The sequence below is a fragment of the Rhinichthys klamathensis genome, unplaced genomic scaffold, assembly GCF_029890125.1.
Source record: "Rhinichthys klamathensis goyatoka isolate OS25496 unplaced genomic scaffold, OSU_Roscu_1.1 h1tg000196l_1, whole genome shotgun sequence".
Classification (NCBI taxonomy): domain Eukaryota; kingdom Metazoa; phylum Chordata; class Actinopteri; order Cypriniformes; family Leuciscidae; genus Rhinichthys; species Rhinichthys klamathensis.
The window spans coordinates 6,570,178-6,594,787 of NW_026606722.1; the positions used below are offsets into that span (position 1 = coordinate 6,570,178).

General features: G+C 37.0%; 1 protein-coding gene across 1 annotated transcript in view; it reads left to right on the top strand.

Moving 5' to 3' along the window:
* The first annotated feature begins 1,783 nt into the window (after positions 1–1,783).
* Positions 1,784–24,610, top strand: part of dab1a (DAB adaptor protein 1a) — a 406,752-nt gene continuing 383,925 nt past the window's right edge. The window contains 1 exon segment of the mRNA XM_056262791.1: positions 1,784–2,028. The gene's annotated coding sequence lies outside the window, so the exon portion shown is untranslated.

The window sequence follows — 24,610 nt, forward strand, 5'->3', positions numbered from 1 at the left end:
AATAATACCAGCTTCGCTTTCAGCCTTCATGAAAACATGACATCTCAAACATACAGTAGCCTAGAACTTTAACATTTTTTTGTGCTTGACGAACTTGTTTTAGTGTTGCACCCGCGCGTCTCGCAAATGAAACGGCATTCTAAAAATGCTGCGCTCAAGTTAAAAGTCAAACTTGCGTCTCATTATCTTGTTATTTCCCATTCTACGTTACGGTCCTTGATTGAACGCGTCACAGGACAGCGGTTAATCGCCTCAGCAACTTCACGCGTATGAAGCGCCAAATCAGCCATTTCCTTAAACAGCGTATTCGATTCTGTATCGGCATTAGTGTTAACTGTTAACAGTTGTGTTAACAGAGTAGCCTAACTTACCAAATTGAACAAAACAATATAACTGCAAAATTTGAATTTATGAATACGGTATCCTCGGTATCGCAAAATCCATATCATGGCACAACATAATACCGGTATTCACGTTCATACCGGTATAGCGCCCACCCCTACCCGAGCCATTAGTGTTTGGGCCTTGCAACGTATTAAAAGCAGTTAGACAAGTCGATGACCCCCCAACTAACAACAATAGGAACAAAACAGTCTGCTTCTCTGGCTACAGTAAGCATTTTAGCTCACTCTTAGGGTAAAGAGTGTGCCCAACCTCAGTTTAGACCGCACCAGTCCTACTAAGAGCCAGGCTCCCAAACCCTACTTTAAATACCCTCTAAAAAACAGCCTCTTGTACCCCAACACCCCCTCCAGAGGAAAAGGGAGGGGAGACTTGTAAAAAGGAAGGAGGAAAAGAATGAAAAGAGGGGCAGACTTAGATTGTGTCTCTGCTCAATCACTCTTCTTTTTTTTAGCACCTAGATCAGTGTGTGACTTGATTCGGTTCACCCCGGTTCCTCAGAAGGAGAGCTAGCCACACTCGCCTTTTGCTCTTCTCCCCCGGAACTTGTTCCTGGAAAGGGCGCCTGTTGGGGGTGCTTCTCATTTCTAATTTGTGCATCCTTGTTTCCTTTTCTCACTTCCTTTCCTTTCCTCGCATCTCAGCTCCAACCCCCTTAAGAGCCGAGGGCACCTGTGTATCCTCGCTCATGACTTCTATGGAAACTTCCTCACTCCTCACACAGCCGACTGACTTTTTATTAAGAATTATAGACATGACAGATTTAAATAAGCAGTTGCAGTGAATATTCATGTGTTTACATGACTATGAAAAATCTGATTAATACAGTAATACACAAAAGGTTTTATTCAGATTTCTAGAAACCAGAATGGCTTAATCTGCTTAAAGAATTTACACGGCACTTACATAAAAATGACTAAATTGTGATTAATATCAGAATGTTTATGTTCATGTAAACAGTCAACATCTTATAGTGAGTGAATAAATTACAGCAGAGCATGTCAAAGCACCTGAGTCATGTTTCATCCCTATTTCCCACCAGAAATTCCCTTATCCAGCTCTAAGAAGCACTCTCTGGACCAGACAAATGGTATTTCTGGAAGTCCCAGGAGGAGTAAAAACCATTCATCATGAATACTACTGGGATGAGCCGAGGTAGGGGCGAAGTGGATGAGACTGGATGGAGAAGCCACTGGAAAAAAATAAATACAAATAAAGAGTGGTGCTGCTATTCGACAGAATAAGGTAGAGCGGATTGAAGGCAGGAGTAATGTGGCCTTGTGTATGTGTGTGTGTGCAGAGAGTGTGTGGGGCGTGTGTGTGTGTGAGTCTGATGCTGCTGTTCCTGCAGTAGTCCTGTAGTCACCCTCATTGAGCTGGTGAGCCGGTCGGCTGCTGCTGTTGCTGATACTGCTGCAGGAGAGGATTCCTATCTGATGCTGGGATAGTCACATATACTACAGCAGAGAGAAGGCGAAGACAGGCAACCTTTCCGCTAACCTTCCTGGGTCCCGTTGATACCCCGCATTGTTTTTACGAGGAAAGAGGAGGAAAGACTCTTCAGGTGTGAAAAGGAAATCTGAGAGAGGAGGCGTGCTTGGCTGGACTGCACTATAGGGGGCGAAGGTAGGGGATCTTTCCTTTAGGGGGGTCACAGGGCATATGACACTGTGTGTATTTGTGAAAGATATGGAACAGTGTGTGTAAAATGCAGGTGTTGCTTGAGTTTATGTATGGCGGTAAGATACAATCTAAGGGATTGTATTAACTTGATCTGTGTGGGTACACTGCAGGCACTGTGTCAGGGCTTTTAGCTCAGTGGGTGAACAAGGTTCAGAATGTGTGTGTATGTGTGTGTGTGTGTGTGTGTGTGTGTGTGTGTGTGTGTGTGTGTGGGTCAGGTTTTGCCTACATTTGAGGGCACTACATTTATTCATAGATAGAAAAACCTGAAATAAACTACACTGTGTGACCAGTCAACAGTCCCAATGAAGACAACTGCTAATTTAGTTAGCTTTAGTTAAATTTTAGTTAAATTTAGCGCATAGTACTCATTTAGTAAATTGTACTTAAATACTTAAACTAATAATTATAATAACAATAATTAAATATATTACATTTATGTAATAAAAAATATATATTTTTAAATAATAATAATAACAGTAATAATTAATATATTATTATTATTATAATGCAGTAAAACACTCTTTAATAATAGAAGAAATTATAATATCAATATTATTATTTAGAAAAACACACTTTAATACTAATAATACATTTATATAAATGATTTGATTAATAACTTCATATATATAATATATTTTAATTACAGTTACATTTATTATTATTATTATTATTAGTTGTAGTATACAGTAAAACACACAATCTTTAATTATTAATATTAATGTTATTATTATTAGTATACAGTGACACTCTTTAATTATTATTATTATACCGTAAAACACGTGCTATTTAATAATTATACATTTGTATAAATTTGATTCATTTTATATACCATTTTAATTACATTTACAGTTACATTTATTGTTATTATTATTATTATTTTCATCATTATTATTAGTAGGAATAGTACACAGTAAAACACAATCTTTAATTATTATTATAAATAGTTATTATTATTATTATTAGTAGTAGTAGTATACAGTAAAACACAATCTTCAATTATTATTATTATTATTAGTATACAATACACTCTTTATTAATAATTATAGTATGCATTTTCTAAATCATTTTAATACATTTAATTACATAAACATTTATTTTGTTATTTGAATCATTATTGTATTATATTATACAGTAAAACAACAACAGCAACAACAACAACAACAATTTTTCTGTGTTCATGTAAATATATGGGAGATTTTACAGACCTTTTATGTGATTAAAACCAAACCAGAACCTTTTCAACCAAAAGTGGTCATTATTATATTGATATTTGATATGGTCAATTGATATCAAGTGTTCAAAAGAGAGTCATGTAGTAAGAATCATTACAGGATGTGTTACAGTGTTTGGCTATGGTAGAAAGTGTGTATTTGTCCTTGCATATTTTGGAAAGATACAGCATGTGTGCAGTTGTGTATGACAAAAGATGTCTGCGTGGAAGTTAAAGAGTGTTCATGCATGTTACATTAAGCATCAAAATGTACTTACGACCCACAAACATGCACAAAATGCTTAGACCAACAGTCTACACATACATAGCTGAATCTCTCTCTCTATCACTATCTCTCCCAGTTTAATGGAAGACAGATGGGTTGTTGGGTAATGAGAGTGAGGTTATGAATCTGAAATGCAAAAAACAATTAGGATACACAAGGTCAAAAAAAGTTAGCTGTAACAGTTGTTCCATCTGCTGCGAGGTAGTGCTGAGGTGCCTTGCGCATAAATGCCCTCCTGCATGTGTGTAATGGCATCGCTCCCAGCTGATTGATTCCTCTTACATGCTTTGTTGAAATGGGACATGGTTGGCTACACTCAACATGGTTTTTGTATCAGTGTGTGTCTCAGAAACATCAATTAGTTTCTGTTGCAGCTAGCTCTGCTGTCTGTCAGCTAATGCAGCAGGTACTGTGCGCCACAAAACCCCAATACAAATGCACACATAACACAATTTATGAAGACAGATTGTAAATATTCAGATTGTGAATATCCTCCACAAGGTCATGGATGGAGTTGAGGGGGAGGAAACGACAATACAGCTAGACTATGCAGGGGAAGAGAAACTAATTAAAGTGTGCAAAGTGTTACGTGGACAATCTTGTGTGTTTGCTCTGCCGATGATATATATTCTCATGCACAGAATCTCTTTTACATCGTCAAGGCGACCACATTTCAATTTGACATCTCAATGAGTCAGCAGAAACCAATCCCTTGGACCCAAACAACATGGTTGTCAATCTCTCTACAGTTCAGCATGACTGCAGGAGCCTTTCGACAGCTGACATTTAGCTGAATTTGGCCACAAAGTGCACTGTAATAACTGATACAAAAAAAAAAAAAAAGTTCTTTGTGCAGTATACTAGCGTAGAGTTTTTTATAATCAGTCAAGTAAGGTAATTTTAGATTGAGATTTTTTTTTCCCTCTTCAAATGGTGTTGAGATGAACATTGGTTAGTTAGGGCTGTATATTTATCCTTATTCAATTGGTTAAGATTCACAAGCTCATTTCAATTTGATTCCAATTTTAGTTTGATTTGATTTTGATTTATTTGAGTGTATTTCAGATTCCATTTTGTTTACAAATCAAACTGGTAACTCATCTGGTCGCTGGTTGTGCTATACATTTTTGATTCACTGTGTAGTAAATTAACTCAAAGGGGAAATATGAATAATATATATTATTAAATATTTGGATCAGTAAATAGAATTAACTTGATGTAGCTGAATTCATTTTACAATCAATTCATCTGTTCGACCAGCGACCACTCGTTATGTCGGAAAAGATATTTTCTTTTCTTTGTGTGGCCACAGAAAAATAACTCATTCTTAGCATGCAGCTGTGATCACATCGTTAAAGGGACATTGATTTACAAGCAGGCCAGAATCGAAACTCGCATGACTGTGCACAAAAGATTTATTTAACTAAATCACGAACACAACTAATCTAAACAATCCCATACACACAATCGCGCAAACATGGGTTAAATTGAAAGTGAAAGTGAATGAAACCGGAAACTGAAACAGGGGAATGAGATATTAGCCTACTATGTAAAAGAGTCATTTAACCATCTGAACAGAACCATCAGTTTCATGACGTTCAGCTGTATTTTGATGCTTGCTAATCTGTGTTCAGATTCAGAGCTACATAAGAAACTGACTAAGCGCATTTGGCTGAGGTCTTGGGTGGGACAACGCTGCCATAATGGCCTTCTACCGCAACTCTGCTTTGAGACTTTACTTCACTATCTCCATTTCTTGGGCTTTGTGGAGCATTATATACATTACTAAATTTCATCTGTATTTGCCTGAGAAAACTGACACAGGTTTCACGATTTGATTCAATTTTGATTCATTTGGATGTACATCAGGCACAGTACATGTACATTTTTCTTAAGAAAAAACAACAACTCCAAACTAATGCTGTAAACTATACTGGGAACCCTGTACGTTTGTATAATAATATAATATATAATATAATATAATAAACAACAGAGTCCAAACTATTAAAATGCTATTTATTTTTTAGACATATAGTACACTGCTGAAAGTGTACAGTATATTGAAAAAAACAAAAAATACACTGATTGAAAGAAAAACTCAGGTAATGGAATACAGTCATAAGCTAGCTTTGAAGCTAGCACACCTATTGTATTTCTCAACTACTGAGGAAAATAGTCCTTTTTTAACCATTTTGTGGCTAATGGATGTAAAACTATAGAAGTATTTTTTTTAGATTTGTAGGATGTTTTGGCTTTAGTGAACAATTCCATCCTCAATGCTATAGCTACAGTACGGCTATGCATAGCTAAGTGGATATGCACTTTCAAAATGGCCAAAGCCAATGGATGAATGCATGAAATCAAATTATGTCCAGCCACAACCAGCCAGACCAGAATCAAATTTTCTGGTTTGAACCTCTCACAAATCTCTTTCAATCATTAAATGGCCTGTGAGCCGTGGAATGGCTATCAATTTCCTGAGTTTTAAATGTTTTCCTCCCCTAAGATACACACACTCACACCGGGCTTTAGTAAGTGCGTTATTTGTGTGTGTGTGTGTGAGTAAAAGCTTTCTCTGTGATAGATTTTGTCTCCCACCAGGTCATTATGTGAGTGGTCGATTGCATGTTTTCTGCCAGGCATTGTTCAAAACAGAAAGCACTCAATCCAATATGGCTACCCACTTTTTGTCTCAAGGGATTTTTAAATATATTTGATAGAGCTACAAGCTATGAAAACCAGCATGTCTGTCCATACTGTATGTCCGTTCCTCAAACGACAGATGTCGTTTACCTTTCTTTTCATTCACTGCCCTTCCTTCCTTCATCGTTCTTTCCTCCTATCCCAAGGCCAGACTTTAAACACATGCTCGAGAATGACAGATAGTGTGTGAAGGAGTATACGAGAGGAAGCAAAAGAAGGAAACCACATTTCTTCATCAGCGATTAGCATTGACAGTCTCTCTAGGCTTGTACTAATGAAGTCGCATTTATCTCTGGCCTGTCTAGATTCCATTAGCCTATGTCTAATTGTGTTAACTCTCAGTCTGGCCTTAAGTGGGCCACTGTGGCCTCATATGTATGTAAGACTGTGAGCCTGTCTGTCTGTCTGTCAGCGTCTATCGTTTCATTCTTGTGTGTTACTATATAGTACTTTACATGTGCTTTCGAATGTTAATCAACACATCAAAATAAGCATGCTTCTTTAAAGCACAACAAAAGATAATTAAAAATTAATAGATAATTACGAGTACTTGTGTGTCATGAAAGTTATCTTTATATACACTTGTGGCCTTTTATGAAATGAATATATTATCTGCAAGTACAGATTGTAAGAAATATAGTTCTTACGATTTGAAGTTCACTACAAGGGCACATTCGTTACAATTAAGTGTACTTCTTTTTCACAAGGGTCTGTCATTTTGGAATCTCTTACTGGTCCATATATATAATTGGTTTCCTAGTTAAGTTTTTTTTGCATGCAAACTATTAAAATCAGACTGAAATGAACAGGAACCTTGGCTAAAATATAGCCCTTTTCTGTCATACTGTATAGGCTCCTCCCTCTCATATGTAGTTCCTCCTTCTCCTCTATAGTTCCTCCCTCTTACTCTGACTCTTGATATTATACTTGTATTATTGTATTGTCTCATTGGCATAGGATGCAAGGACACTCACTTCTTCTACCCTCTAGCGCCCCCTTCACTAGCCTGGGTTTTAGTAGGCCTCCCCAGCCCTTGCCTTCGCCTCGTCTCTTTCCGTGCTCAGATGTTAATTACCTGATTGAAGTCATCACCTCTCTAATTCTCTTGCTTCACTATCAGCTTCAGTGAAACACCAGAGAACTGGATGTCCTTCCAGAGCACCTGAAGGGCAGCCATGACCACTGACTTAGTTGCGTATCTCCACAGCGTTTGCACGGTTTTCCACGAACACAATGTGACACTTCCCAATGTCACACAGCAGTATGCATCAGTTGAGTAAAGCTTAATTTTCCAGAGGGATATTTGGACAGGTGCCACTATCCTCATTGTGTAAATCACACATACAGAAACAGGTAAGACACATGATAGAGGCTCTCTTGAATTTTGGTGACTCACTTGAGAAATCTGAGGGCCACAACAAGAGCTCCTTGGAATGCTTCACATAAGCCCTAGGCAAAGATTAGTGTGTAAGAGATGATGAGAGCTGAAATAGGTGGCGATGGTGTGTGTGCAGTGTGTGAAATTGGAAATGGGTGGCTAGGGTTGTCAATCTCCACATGTCTCTCCACTCTCGCTAATTTGCTTTTGTCTGCGTCATTCTAGCCACTGAACATGGTATGCAATGTCAATAAGTGTGAATGTGAAATCTGTGTACAGCAGGAAACATGCAATTCTCACCACATTGAGACATTATAACAATATGAATTGTTCCACTTGAGGAAAATATGCAGAGGAAAAATAACCATTCAGGCTGAAATGGGTAGTTTTGTTGGTGAAGGCATTGTGTAAGATTGTGTGGAGGAAAATTGGCCAACCCAGGCTCATTGGGAAAATGTGCCTGTGGCTCTATTTCTGCAAAATGATACTATGTTGCTTCTTGCATGTTAAATGTACAGTGAGTGGTGCTGAAAGTGAGATCAGTTTTATCAAAAACAGATGAATGGGAATCTGACAATTATTATTATATATTTTTTTTACATTAGTTGTTGTACGTATCACGGCTGTGCAGTAATGCAATTTCCATTGAATTGTGCCAAAAAGTTGAATTCGGCATGAAACGGACAAACTTTTCTTCCCTATTGTGACATATCCAAGTGAAATGACTTATTGACCAAGAAAAAATGTTGGGCGATTCATTTTTAACTCATCAGAGAAGAGCAGAAATTAATGAAGAAAGATGTGTATTGATAAATCATTTATAAAAAATACTGCAATATTACATAGAAAAAAAAGGATTGTCAATTTTGATTTCATGGTGACTTAAATGCTCTATCGCTTGGACATAACATACCATACTGTAAACTAAAACAATACCTCGGGTGACCAAGTTTAAGTGTGTTTTCAGATTTGCATCCTGTTGACTTTTTTTTTCTGAACAAGTGTTTAAAGTGTCCCTTTTACGCTTTTTCGAATATTACCTTTCATGCTATGTGTAATATTGCTGTTTGTGAATGTAAAATGTCTGCAAAGTAAGCTCACAGAAAAGAGGGGTTTAGAGAGACTGAATCTTCGAACAGACCGTTGTCAGACTCTTTGAGAAATGAGGTGATGTGCAATGTATATAATGAGAAAATTAAAGTGTTTTTGACCTTGGATGCGCGTAAACCTTTTGTATGAGACCTCCAAAACAAAATTAAGAACCTTTAAAATAGCCTAATTAGGGCACTTGTTTGTTGTATTGACAAATTTTAAATAAAGATCAAATTTGTTAATAAAGTTGCTGCATGTGCCAACTGTTCACTTAATTAACGCTAGGTTTAGCGCATAGTGACAATTCTGAATTTGAAGATATATGGACAACAGCTTAGCTGGGATATTTTGGTTCTTTGGTCTAAATGGTTGGCATTACTACCAAAAAAGTTTACATTTTAAAATATACACTCACCTAAAGGATTATTAGGAACACCATACTAAAACCGTGTTTGACCACCTTTCGCCTTCAGAACTGCCTTAATTCTACGTGGCATTGATTCAACAAGGTGCTGAAAGCATTCTTTACAAATGTTGGCCCATATTGATAGGATAGCATCTTGCAGTTGATGGAGATTTGTGGGATGCACATCCAGGGCACGAAGCTCCCGTTCCACCACATCCCAAAGATGCTCTGTTGGGTTGAGATCTGGTTACTCTGGGGGCCATTTTAGTACAGTGAACTCATTGTCATGTTCAAGAAACCAATTTGAAATGATTCAAGCTTTGTGACATGGTGCATTATCCTGCTGGAAGTAACCATCAGAGGATGGGTACATGGTGGCCATAAAGGGATGGACATGGTCAGAAACAATGCTCAGGTAGGCCGTGGCATTTAAACGAGGCCCAATTGGCACTAAGCGGCCTAAAGTGTGCCAAGAAATCATCCCCCACACCATTACACCACCACCACCAGCCTGCACAGTGGTAACAAGGCATGATGGATCCATGTTCTCATTCTGTTTACGCCAAATTCTGACTCTACCATCTGAATGTCTCAACAGAAATCGAGACTCATCAGACCAGGCAACATTTTTCCAGTGTTTAACTGTGCAATTTTGGTGAGCTCTTGCAAATTGTAGCCTCTTTTTCCTATTTGTAGTGGAGATGAGTGGTACCCGGTGGGGTCTTCTGCTGTTGTAGCCCATCCGCCTCAAGGTTGTGCGTGTTGTGGCTTCACAAATGCTTTGCTGCATACCTCGGTTGTAACGAGTGGTTATTTCAGTCAAAGTTGCTCTTCTATCAGCTTGAATCAGTCGGCCCATTCTCCTCTGACCTCTAGCATCAACAAGGCATTTTCGCTCACAGGACTGCCGCATACTGGATATTTTTCCCTTTTCAAACCATTCTTTGTAAACCCTAGATATGCACTGTAAAAAACAATTTGTTGAGTCAACTTAAAAAACTTTGTTACCCCGCTGCCTTAAATTTTTTTGTCAACTTGACTTAGGGCTGGGCGATATATCGCACGATATTGTTATGCGCATCTCGTCAGTAAAGCCGGTTCCTTGATTAGTAGTAAATCGCCTTCACCTGCTTTCAGATGGAGCGGCATTTACTACAAAGAGCCGTAGTTAACTGACAAGCTGAGCCAAATCGCACTAATATCGCGGACGTATCGCCAGCGATATTTAATGCGATATGGCTCAGCTTGTCAGTTAACTACGGCTCTTTACACAGCAAAAACTCCAGTGTTAAATGAACACACCTGGGAGTGTATATGAGTCCACACTCAAGAGTGTTAAAGTTAATGAGATATTTAAGTGATTAATTGAGTGATGATTGAGCATTATTGAAGACACCTAAAGCAGAATCACTGAAGAAGAAAACCGGAATTTCAGGTCACCATTATGGAGATGAGTGTTTGCTTTAGTTGGACTCTTGACCCTTATATTATTAACTTTAGTTTTTGTTCAGCTGTTGTATCCGAGTCATACCTGCCAGATGAACAAAGAAAAACAATGATCTAATGGTATTGATTATATTATGACATTCATCATTTGAGCTAATTGTTTGTGATTAATGCTGTTGGTTACAGCATAACTGAGATTCTGCATAAATATCCAGAATTTGTGATATAATATAAAAGATTTCTTAAAAGTTGTAAAAAAAAAAAAAAAAAAAAATCTTTGTTTTAGGCAGACACAGATATCAAGATTCAGTTAATGCATCTCAACAATGGTGATGAACAGAATATTCAATTAGGAAAAGTAAATTACATAGACAATTCAGATCATAATTTATTCATACCGCAATGCATGATGGGAGCCATTAATGAGTTGTGATTGGTGGCAACAAGGATTATTATTGTCACCACGGTTGAGATTCACAGGCTGATTATTGATGTCTGCGTTTCTAAATAAATGCATTTGAAAGTGATTTGATCAGAACAATTTTTATTAAATGGTTTGGATTTTAAGAAACATACGATTATCATATGCTGTAGGACCACTAAACTGTTGCTATCAAATTAAACAACATCATCTGAATGAGTTTCATTTTTCAGATCACAGCATGATTATGTCAAAACATAACCAACACTATCAGATCACACTTGTTTTTGTTCATTTGACTGTTATAAATCAATAACAGCAGACAAACAAAATTTAAACTCAAAGTATAAGGATCAAGAGCCCAACTAAAGCAAACACTGATCGCCATAACGGTGGCTTACAATTTTAGATTTTCTCCTTCAGTGATTCTGCTTGTTAACATCAGGTGTCTTCAATAATGCTCAATGATCACTAAATGAATCACTTAATTATCTCATTAACTTTAACACTCATATCTGCATCATATCTTCCATCTGAAAGCAGGTGAAGGCGATTTACTACTAATCAAAGAACCGGCTTTACTGAAGAGACGCGCATAACAATATCGTGCGATATATCGCCCAGCCCTACAATATATGGTGTATGTGCAATTGTATCAACATGCGTTTTCTAGTTGAAACAACAGTTATACTAGTTAATTCAACTTTTAGCTTAGTTGAGGACAATTCAACTTAAATGTTCTTGTTGTCTGGACAATTTCTAAAAATTTAGTTGTGTCTACAAAAAAAAAAAAGTTGAAATGGCAATTATTTTTTACAGTGTGGTTGTGTGTGAAAATCCCAGTAACTGAGCAGATTGTGAAATACTCAGACCGGCACCAACCATTCTGGCACCAACAACTATGCCACGCTCAAAATTGCTTAAATCACCTTTCTTTCCCATTCTGACATTCAGTTTGGAGTTCAGGAGATTGTGTTGACCAGGACCACACCCCTAAATGCATTGAAGCAACTGCCATGTGATTGGTTGATTAGATAATTGCATTAATGAGAAATTGAACAGGTGTTCCTAATAATCCTTTAGGTGAGTGTTCAAGCACATATTTCACAATATTTTAATATTTTATCTCTTTAATTTTTTATCAAATACATCCATCCTAGGTGAGCGTAAGAGATTTCTTTTAAAAACAAAATCTTTGTACATGGAAAAAAAAGTGACTGTAACCTCTACAGGCTTGAATATCTGGGTTACACAATCCCACAAACAAACCGAGTTCTAAAGTCTGAGTGATGCCATCCACTGGATGTCATGTAGCAGCTGATTACCACATGCTGTACTGCATAATTACATTTCTTTGATTATATCTTCAAACAGAATGAGTTCTAAAGGATTTGTTTTTCTGGCATGATGATGATGATGATGTGTGTATACTGTGTTGACCTCTTTTCTATGGGATAAAGGGAAGCAAACTTAGATGTTGCTTTGGATCAGGTACGGTAAATATACTGTGCTTCTGCAGGCGTATTACTTTTCACTTGTATTACATATGTATTATCAAAGAACAGATAATTGTGGGTGTTTTCTAATTTGTGTTATGAGAACGTACAGTCAGTATACTTTTATCTTTATTGAATTTATATAAATGCTCAGTGTTTAGACTATTCTTTATGCTAAACTAATGGTCTTGTTTTGTGAACTTCAGTAGTTTCTAGTATGTAAAGAGTGTACACATGAAAGACTACACGTGTGTGTGTGTGTGTGTGTGTGTGTGCGCACTGGTTCTTTTTGTGGATGTGTAGGTCTAGATGTACATCAGAGGAGTAGTGTGGCCTTTGAAGCTATATAATCTTCTTTTATTAAAAATGATTGATTATTGGAAATGCAGTAATTGGAAATTAGTTAATTAATGCTATTAATATTTATTAGTAGTACATTAAAAACATTAGCAGGTAGCCTTTATATATTGTTCAATTAAAAGTAAACATTGCATTAAAAAGATCAGTTTGTAATAAGATGGAAAAAATAACACATTACAGGTAACAAAACAAGCGGCAGGTCTGTTGCACTTATACTTAAACATACTGTAGCAATGGACTGATCCAAAAAATCAGATCAAAATACATGTGCGTAATTCAGTCCCACATGTTAATATGGTTGTCACTCCCGATACTCTGCAGTGTGTACTCAGCAGCATGAAAGCGAGCAAATGTATGTGAAAAAATAAGTGTATTTGTAATTTTCCTGACCTTTTTTTGTGGACACACTAAATATTATTCACTGGAATGGTGTCATCCACAGTTACCCTAGTTGTGTCCTGTGCAGCCAATAGTTTGTGTCTTATATTGAGGCAGTTGTGGCTCTGATTCCTCTATACTTCCCTGTAACTAAGCAATTTTCACCACACATTGATCGGTTAGAATTCATTTGTGCATTCGAGTAGAAGGAAAACCCTCCAAGTTTCACAGAAGGCACTGTTTCCTGGGTAATCGACTGCAAACGAAAAATGGGGGCAACACACCCAAACCCTTAAAAGAGACTGTAGAAATGCTGTTAAACATTTAATGATTCATCTGCCCAAACACACACACACACACACACACACACACACGCATAGACTGCAGTTGCCATTTACTCAGCAAGAGCTTGATTAATTTTTTATTAAAAAAGGGGAAAAACAACAAAAGGACAAAATGTTTCATGTCCACGTTTGATCAAATTAGAATATTGCTGGCTAACAGAAATACATGAAAGAGTCTTTTAGTGTTTTTTTTTTTGGGGGGGGGGGGATTTTTAACAATAGCTAATATTTTATTCAGCGGTAGTTCTGTTCTTATATTGCACACATAAATAGCCCAATTTCATAAGAAATAGAATAAAAGGAATCTAAAGTTATATATCGATTGATTGATTCATTGATTTAACGTTGACTGGCTATTATATTTTGGGGACATAGTCATAGGACATAGGGTGATAAAACTGTCCTAATATAATGAAAAAATAGTGAAAAAAACCCACCTTATAGTTTGGCATAATATTTTGCCATTATTTGATGTCTTTAGGGTTTATTAATGTCTGACAAAACTTGTTTCTGTCGAATTAGTTATGTGGAGCGTCCAGCATGCAGAATAAAAAACATAAAACATCAAATCAGATCCTTATGATTCTCACACCAAAAACTTGATATTAATAATTCATGTTTTTTTGTAAAAAAATACGTTTCATTTTAAAAGCTAGATTTTAATTCAATAATAAGAATAGAACAACATTCACATGATTTTGTATTTTCTTGTTGATGATGGCACCACGTTGTTGTACATGTCATCATTATATTGAAACTTTTCTTGAAATTTGGAATAAGTTTTCAAAAACATAATAAACCAACATGAATATAACAAATACATTTGTCAGAACTTGGCTCATGTGTTTCAAACTCGATTTTTAAAAGTGTTTTTTTATTGTGGACTCTCTTATTAGTCATTAGCTATGTTTGTACTGTACATGTCCTGTCAAATGGATTAGAAAAGGTTTAAACCACCCCTTACAATCCCAATGAAACCAATTCATTTGAATTGACATGGTTACATGTGACTTGTTATTCCGACTGTGCTACTAGTCCAACAATAGGACTTTTAGGGTTCGTGTGAATGCAGATACTGACCCCTGTGTGACAGCACACAGGTTTGAAGTGGGTTATTTCTGTGCTATTAGGTTTTGTTGGATAATTGTAGTCGGAATGTGATTATTTGTATTTGAGCTGTTTTTAGATTTTTTTTTAGATTAGAGGATGAGGAAAAATACAGAAGCTGGGGTCAAGGGAAGTTCTGCTGCTGTACACAAACAAATGAGTAATGGCCGTCTGATGGGGCAGCCGCTCTCTTTGACGTCACCATTAACCAGAGTGAGATGAGAGAGAGCGAGGGGGAGGAGAAGAGAAAGACGAGGAAAAGAGGATCTCTCCTGATTTGACGTCACCATTTACCGAGGTACAGGTCCAGGAGAGTGTGATGGATGGGAGAGATGGAGGGAGCCCAGGTAATAGTGGGAGGGAGAGAGAGAGAGAGTTGATGTGTGGCTTTGTCTGCAGTAGCAGAAGGCTGGTGAAATGGACTGTGATATTGGCTTTTAATTTTCCCTCTGCCTTCAGCAGAAAGAACAGAAGAGAGGAGAGAGAGAAGCACTAGAGGAGAGCAGAAGGGAGGAGAATGAGGATATTCACACCGCTTTACTGAAAAATACACAATCACTGCCGTTGCACTATAGTAGCTTCAAATTTTTTAATAATGAAGTCGCCTATATATGTATTTATAAAGCAGTTTATAAATCAATCAGTCAAGGTGCGATCACATTTACCATTGCTTGGCAAAATTTGCTAACAAATCCGGTCATTTCAATGGAAACACGATGAACAATTTCACCTGATGAACTTCCAGTTTTGAAATAATTTTCGAACTTTGACACATTAGTTTGTAACTAATGTTAACTAACCGTGCTGTTAACGTGAATTGATGCATTAGTACATGTGTGAGTTAACGTTAACAAATATTAACTAATGCTGAAGATGTTGTTCGTGGTTAGTTCATGTTAACTAATGCATTAACTAATGTTAACTAACCGTGCTGTTAATGTGAATTGATGCATTAGTACATGTGCGAGTTAACGTTAACAAATATTAACTAATGCTGAAGATGTTGTTCGTGGTTAGTTCATGTTAACTAATGCATTAACTAATGTTAACTAACCGTGCTGTTAATGTGAATTGATGCATTAGTACATGTGTGAGTTAACGTTAACAAATATTAACTAATGCTGAACATGTTGTTCGTGGTTAGTTCATGTTAACTAATGCATTAACTAATGTTAGCTAACCGTGCTGTTAACGTGAATTGATGCATTAGTACATGTGCGAGTTAACGTTAACAAATATTAACTAATGCTGAAGATGTTGTTCGTGGTTAGTTCATGTTAACTAATGCATTAACTAATGTTAACTAACCGTGCTGTTAATGTGAATTGATGCATTAGTATGTGTGAGTTAACGTTAACAAATATTAACTAATGCTGAAGATGTTGTTCGTGGTTAGTTCAAGTTAACTAATGCATTAACTAATGTTAACTAACCGTGCTGTTAATGTGAATTGATGCATTAGTACATGTGCGAGTTAACGTTAACAAATATTAACTAATGCTGATGTTGTTCGTGGTTAGTGCATGTTAACTAATGCATTAACTAATGTTAACTAACCGTGCTGTTAATGTGAATTGATGCATTAGTACATGTGCGAGTTAACGTTAACAAATATTAACTGATGCTGAACAGAGATGTTGTTCATGGTTAGCTCATGTTAACTAATGCATTAACTAATGTTAGCTAACCGTGCTGTTAACGTGAATTGATGCATTAGTACATGTGTGAGTTAACGTTAACTAATGTTAACTAATGCTGAAGATGTTGTTCGTGGTTAGTTCATGTTAACTAATGCATTAACTAATGTTAACTAACCGTGCTGTTAATGTGAATTGATGCATTAGTACATGTGCGAGTTAACGTTAACAAATATGAACTAATGCTGAAGATGTTGTTCGTGGTTAGTTCATGTTAACTAATGCATTAACTAATGTTAACTAACCGTGCTGTTAATGTGAATTGATGCATTAGTACATGTGCGAGTTAACGTTAACAAATATTAACTAATGCTGAACAGAGATGTTGTTCATGGTTAGTTCATGTTAACTAATGCATTAACTAATGTTAACTAACCGTGCTGTTAACGTGAATTGATGCATTAGTACATGTGCGAGTTAACGTTAACAAATATTAACTAATGCTGAAAATGTTGTTCGTGGTTAGTTCATGTTAACTAATGCATTAACTAATGTTAACTAACCGTGCTGTTAATGTGAATTGATGCATTAGTACATGTGCGAGTTAACGTTAACACATATTAACTAATGCTGAACAGAGATGTTGTTCATGGTTAGCTCATGTTAACTAATGCATTAACTAATGTTAACTAACTAATGCTGAAGATGTTGTTCATGGTTAGTTCATGTTAACTAATGCATTAACTAATGTTAACTAACCATGGTGTTAATGTGAATTGATGCATTAGTACATGTGCGAGTTAACGTTAACAAATTTTAACTAATGCTGAAGATGTTGTTCATGGTTAGCTCATGTTAACTAATGCATTAACTAATGTTAACTAACCGTGCTGTTAACGTGAATTGATGTATTAGTACATGTGTGAGTTAACGTTAACAAATATTAACTAATGCTGAACAGAGGTGTTGTCATGGTTAGTTCATGTTAACTAATGCATTAACTAATATTAACTAATGGAACCTTATTGTAAAGTGTTACCCATACATTTTGTATTTCCCTGCTGAAAAAAACTGTTTAAACCAGCCTAAGCTGGTTTGCTGGTTTTAGAAACTTTTCAGCTGATCAGACTGCACTGCAAAGTAGTCAATAATTTTATCACTTAAAACTCATCTTTGATCACCAAAATGACACATTTAAACGTGTTTTTCCTTGAAAAAAATTGTTTTCTTCAAGCCTCAAAATAGCTTGAATGTGATTACACCCTTGCCTTATATAGTGCTATGAATATGTAAATTAGCCCCGCCTCCACTCACTCACACCAGCTCAGAGATCCACTCGTTGATGATCACACATTTACCTGATTGGTTACAAGGTAGTTTGTGACGTCAGCGATTTCAAACCTCGTTTTTGAGTGTCTTTGGTTCACTGCAGTTTTAAGGAGAAAATACTCAGCAATGGTGTTGACATGAATTTGCACATGGTTTGTCATAAAGCATTATTAAAGGTGCATTGCGCAACTTTTCATGTTAAAAATACCTGTTTTTCTATCCTATACATGCTTAAAGAACTGCCTGATGGGCTGAATGAGCCCTTCTCTGCGCACTGAGATTGCCTCTATAATCCTGTACAGTAAAATATATAAGAGGGATTCGGGCTCGAATTTGAGACTGGGCGTGACGTCATGCGCGTTCACGCTCACCAGGCTATTGGTGCGTTCAAGTCCTCCTGGGAAGTTCGTATGTACGAGGTGGGAAGTCGTGTTTACGACGGCAGGCGCGTTCAAGTCACTTTCGTCGGAGTAAGATGGCGGAGTACTTTCTCTTAATTAATTACACAAAAATACAGTAAGGTTCTTAAACTCTTGTTCTAGAAAATGAAGAGCAAATAAATTGGCATCAGATGTACTCTGTTTTTTAATGTTTTTAATTAATTAACGTAGCCAATACCAACTTTATCGTTACATGTTGCATTGTTATATTATAATGCCATCATATTTTGTGCAAGCAATTAGCTTAACTGCGCTGTAAATAGAAAACCTTGTGGTATTCCGCCATGTTTCTCAGTGACACGCCCACAACTCAGACAGATCGGGGCTTAGAGAAAATCCCGAGCTCCCCACTGGTATTTACGACATTGTGGTGGCGTTCAAGTGCGTTCAACTCGTAAATACGATCTATACGAGATGATTTGAACGCACCAAATGTCTCGCAGGTTTGTGTATTCGCCGGCGCGCCATTCTCCGCATCAGCGAAGACAACTCGTGCGTCAAAGGTAGAAGATGGATTCAAAGAGACCGGCTTGTAGTCCATTCTAAACCCCAACGCAAACTCCACGTAAAGTAAAGAAAAGAAAAATTTTGTCTAGTGCCACCAAAAGGTCCAAATTGGAGTCAGACAGGCGTCGGAGTATAAGACGAGAGTCAACCTCGGGAAGGCATTCAACAAATGGAGAGATCTCCGGTCTGCTCTTGGTCTCAAACGGGATCCTCAGTTGGCTTTTTTCTTGATAAAACGGTAAGATATATCCCAGTGTCTAATGTTTGATACGGCCAATCTATGTATGACAACAAATGACGATGCGTAAAATGTGTAATGCTTTAGCGTAAGCTAGATACATGTACAATCAGAATTGGTTGCAGTTTCGCTTGTCGCCAGAGAGGGCGTAGTTCTGCAAAAACTCAGAGACTTGCGTTTTGCACCTTTAAAAACACATAACAACATTAAAAACTTGATTTATTTATTTATTTATTTTTACCACAGGGGGTCTTTAAAATTAACAATAATGCATAAATTAAATGGGTAAGAAAACAGGTAAGATTTCTGCGCTCAAAAAAAAAGGAGAAAATAACAGAATAGTTTACTAATTATATGCATCTATTTAATTTTATTTAAATAATCATGTTTTAATGCGTTTATTCAATTTGCTTAGAATCAGCATACATCTGTTCATTGCGAAAACATTTATTCATTTAAAAAGTATGAGCATGGTTAAAATATGGCTAGCTGTGGAACAAGCAATATTCAATACTTAAACCTGGTTTTTATCTAAAACACATTCAGTATACCATTACAGAAATCTACCTATTTTATTATTACCTATTTTATTTCTGCTTGACTGACAAATATGCCTCACATTAAGTGTATTAGTTCGTTGGATGGAAAGTCTATATGTAATTCAAATACTTAAATCTTAAATTATAGGCCTAAATATTTGTATTTCTTAAAAAGGGTTATTTTTTTTTTCAATAAAATATGTTTTCATTAGTGTTGTTCCTTGCAAAGTTATCCCAAAATGAATCTCCACTATTTCCAGCGTGTTTCCAAATTTGTATACATGTACATCTTAAAGGATAGTGTACAGTCAGCTGGTCATTAGCACAGAATAAACCCCGATTTATTTCACTGATGGAGAGACTGGCTGACTGTACGTCGCTCTATATCACCTATTGCCTAATTACTTGACAAATAACAGAATTAATGACAAATGTTCATTTGAAATTGATACGAGAAACATGAATCTAGTCATATAATGACTGAAATCTGCTACCTGGGACAGTGGTCAATTATACAACAAAAAATAGTAAATGGCTACAATGAAGGAGCATGTGAGCCAACTGAGTACTAATGGAAACAATAAAAAACAATGCATTGCTTTTGTGTAGTCCAGTTCAACTGACATGATTTATGAGAGTTTACTTAAGTGTGTGAGTGTGTATTATGTGCCCCAAGAGTATTGATGTAATACACACAACCATTAAGTTATACAGTAGGATACCAGTTGTGTTTAAAATGTGTGTAATGCAGAACGACACTGCAAATGTTGTCATTCGGTTTCTAGGTCACTAAACAAATAAGCAAATTATGCTTAAAAGAAATTCTGTCACAATGTGTCTGTACGTGTGTGTGAGGAGACCAAGGAATGCGCTAATGGAGCATGGATGGCATGTGACATTTAGCGATCCAGTGATTCAGACATGGAATGTTCTGTTGTTGTCGCACGCACATGTACAACCTCTGGTTTTGAGTTCTTCACCTGTAATGACACAGCCAAGTCACCAGGGAGTCCAGCAAGCACTCCATTGTCATGGTAACAGCCTTGGTGCTAAAAATAGTGTGGCTTTATGGCAATCACATGGCCCTTGGGGATCTTTGAGAGGTGGATGGGGTCAGTCCAGAGGGTGCTGGGGCTCCATGGCCCATTTGAGACACATGGAGAGAAAACTTTCTTTGCTTTTGCTCATGGATAAAAAAAAAAAAGTTGAGTGCTGCTCACTGATAAAATCATTTTAGAAGAAAGATAAATGGTTTCTAGATTTGGTTTCAAATAGGGCTTACATTTTTTTTCTTCAGATTTCTGGTTCTTGATTAGCCTGGGAAAACCCAGACAACTTCCGGCAAATTTAGATTTGCTCTGAAAGTTAGTCTGGCAAAGAGCTCATTCAGGCTCATTTCCAATACGTTGAAATCGAGGCACCAATCAGAAACGTCGGGGCGGGCTTTACACGATGACGACAGCGCTGGGATTTTGAAGCAGATTTTGTAGCCTACATTACAAAGATGGATGCCGCCGTCGAACATCACTCGTTCGAATCAGCTATCGCGTCTGTTTTAAGCGATTTGAACGTTTCCTTTTTGTTAAAAACCGAGCAAAGAACAACACTCGGAGATGTTTCTCCGCCGCTCTGCATACGTCATCTCCTTCATCGCTCTGATTGGTTTTAGGTCTATCCGCGACGTCCGTTGGTGACGCCCCTCTGGAAATGATTTGTCTATGACGCTTTGCCAGACCATAACTCAGTTACAACTGAGAATGGTCTGGTTTTAACCAGGCTAGTTCTGGATTTGACTCTGGAATTGATTCCTCACTGTTGTTTCAGATTGTTTTTGTTCGTTTTTTGTTGTTGTTTTTTTTAGATCGGAGGAACATGCTCACCTAATCTCACTGTGACTACATGATATGAAGGTTTACCTCCTTTTAAACTTCCTTAGTATCGATAGATTATTATCAGCATTTATTATCTCTTCATATAGTCCGGCGCGGCGCTCAAAACCTTCCACAACAGAACAAGGCCGTTTCATCCCCTTTAGCTAAATCATGTGGTTTATAAGACTAGTTTGTTCTTTTTACTACTTTAGACACAGAACAAATCTGCATTTGAGCATCAGTAGCTGCGTTTCCATTACCCTTTAAATTGCGCAAATTGAAATTTAGCGAAAACTCCCATATATCGCAAAAGAAATTTTGCGCTGTTTTAGGTGCACAACTTTAACGTAGGAAACTTGACCAAGGCTAATCAATATTTGTCAGTTGTATGCTATGAATTAAACGGTGACAACAAACTTTTTTAATATTTTCATATTTTAATGTTTTAGCATGACATACCATGACATCTACTTGTTCTGAAAAATAGGACTGTGGTGCTCATGTGGGTAATGTTGGTTCAAATCAGGCTGTGATGCAGGTATACAGGGGGAAGCACATGTGCTTGTCACTAGTGATGGAGGGCTTTTACATTTGCCAAAAATAGATTTTTTTGTTTTGTTATTATTAACAAACAAGCACACCAAGCCCAGGAGAGAAGTAATGCAAAAGTAACGTGTAACATTACATTCCATAAAAAGTAACTAACGCAATTAGTTACTTTTTTAGAGAGAAATGCAAAATTGTAATGCACTACTTTTAAAAGTAACTTTCCCCAACACTGCTTGTCACATAAAATGCTGACACTTCACAAAAACTCACAAAAAGAGAAGTTTCCTTAAACTTCTCTTTTTACCCACAGAGAACCCATAAATATAATATGTCATCAGAATAAACCAATACTTGTCAATGACTTAGATGGGTGTAAGATGCATGTTTGCATTCAAATGGTGTGGTTACAACGCCTGCCAGCAGGGGCTAACAGGGCCATGCTAACCAGCCAAAACATGACCCCTTGATCAAAACGCGTAACTCATGAAAGTAGAGTGTGACGAGCAGTTGAGAGTGTGTGTGAGATACTGCAGAATGTGGTTGACATGCATAGATAGAGCAGCAGGCTCTGAAACACATTTTACAGATAGGGCTCTTGGCACCGTCCAGTGGGATAGACGCACACTTCAAAGCATAATAAATTACAAAACGAATTACGAATTATCACAACTGAGGGTAAGCCGGATACAACTGTCTTTTCCGTTTTTACTGCTCTCTCTCTCTCTCTCTCTCTCTCTCTCTCTCTCTCTCTGTTGCCTTGGTCACAGTGACTGCAGTGAGAAGTGCTTTGTCAGTAGACGTGGCAGAGAGGAAGGTGACAGTAAGGTCCGCTTTATTTTGAAGATTCCTCTCAGTATTCTACCTCACTTTCTCATTTAGCTCTCCTACACTGTTTATATTTTGGGGTTTGCATTGTCAATTAATCTGTTCCATTGCTTTGCAAAATGGAAATTTTGATGGCATACTGATGCCAGTTGCGCCAGCTGTGTGTAAGTTACAACTTAGCAGTTTTGACACAAAGAGGCACTAAGATATAACTTACGCACTACTAAATATTTTTGCGTTGAAATTAAAAATGTAATATTTATGGAAGCCTTCAATCAGGATTAACGGTTGGAATAAAATAGCAGGCAGACTGACCTGCATCAAAAAGCTCTTGTTTTACCCAGAGCCATAGAGAGACAGAGTTGCGACACTCTTTGATGTCTCCGCGATGGCTGTCACGTGGTTTGTAAGCCCCAATAGTTCCAAAACATACGCTGGCTGTCATGTTCTTCTATGGGACAGACAGCAGCGATTGCATTATTGAACGGTAAATATAAAATAAAACACACACCCAAGTACTTTTTCAGCTGTTACTGCATTATTGCAGTTTGTTAATGTCAGTTTTGCATTTGGAGAGGCAGGGTGACAACGAAATACTGTATGATACTTAGATAAGTTTTAGGCTTTTTTTTTTTTTGGAGGGAAAAGCTTAGTGTTCATGTTCGCATGGGTAGTAGCACTGGCTTTAGCGGCTCTAACTTAACTTTTCCATATCATTCATCTGATGATGGACGTCTCGTGATATTTATTTAGCACAACTGGGCTGTATTAGGCTATTGATTCCCGTGATCTTGCTTATAAATTCCGATTCAGCCATTAGCCTACCTTCGTTATCACGCAAAGAGGTCTGCAGTCCTTTCAGAACTCCAACCAACATAAAATATAAATAATTACGCTGTGCATGTACAAATGAATGATTTAGGAGGGAAATGGACTGCTCCCATAACGTAGAAAGTAACGACTATATTTGCAGCAATGTTTCGGTAAATATTAACTTCATAAAATGAAACCGGAGAGATAGTTAAAGGTGGGGTATGTGATTTGGAAAACGACCGGCAGATTTTGAAAATATACAATTCAAATGGTCCTACCTTCTTTCCTCCAACGCCGGCTCTGACTCCACCCATTCGAAGAACATGGACGCGCAATCATGCACGAGCGAAAACTCAGATGCGCGAGAGATTGTAATGACGATTTACTACTAATCATGGAACCGGCTTTACTGACGAGATGCGCATGCGTCACAAACTTTGAGTATGCGCACGACGGGGGTCACGCACGCTGGGGGGAGGGGGGTGTGGTACAACCGTTTGATTGACAGACTTACTGTCCAATGATTCTGGTGGTCTTGGAAATGATTGGCTGGAGTTTTTCGAGTCCTGCCCGTTCCACAGATGATTAAATTGCTTAATTTTCATTTCAGTGCTATTAACTCAGTGGCTGTAAGTGGGTTAGGAATAGGATTTCAAGTTATTTTGAAAAAAAATTACAAAAAAGAGAATCACATACCCCACCTTTAATGAGTGAATTAACTATGTTCCTAAATATGATCCAAAACATGTATGTTTTTAACATACGATCCATAACTGTTAACGGGATTCATTTCAGTATGGCTAATGTACCCCTTCATCCTACCCTAATCATTCATCAGAAAACACACACAAATACATACGTACTGACTGTGTACAGTACACATGTATATATATGCATGTATATATATATATATATATATGCATGCATGCATGCATGTGTATATATATATATATATATGATTGCATGTGTATTTATGTATATGTATTACACAAACACACATTTTGACATATATGCATATATACACACATAACCCTAACCCATTTAAATAAATGAATTGTGTGTGTGTGTGTATAATATTATATATATATATAAAATATTATTATTAATAATATTATATACATCAGGTTACCGTAAGTTAGCTAACGTT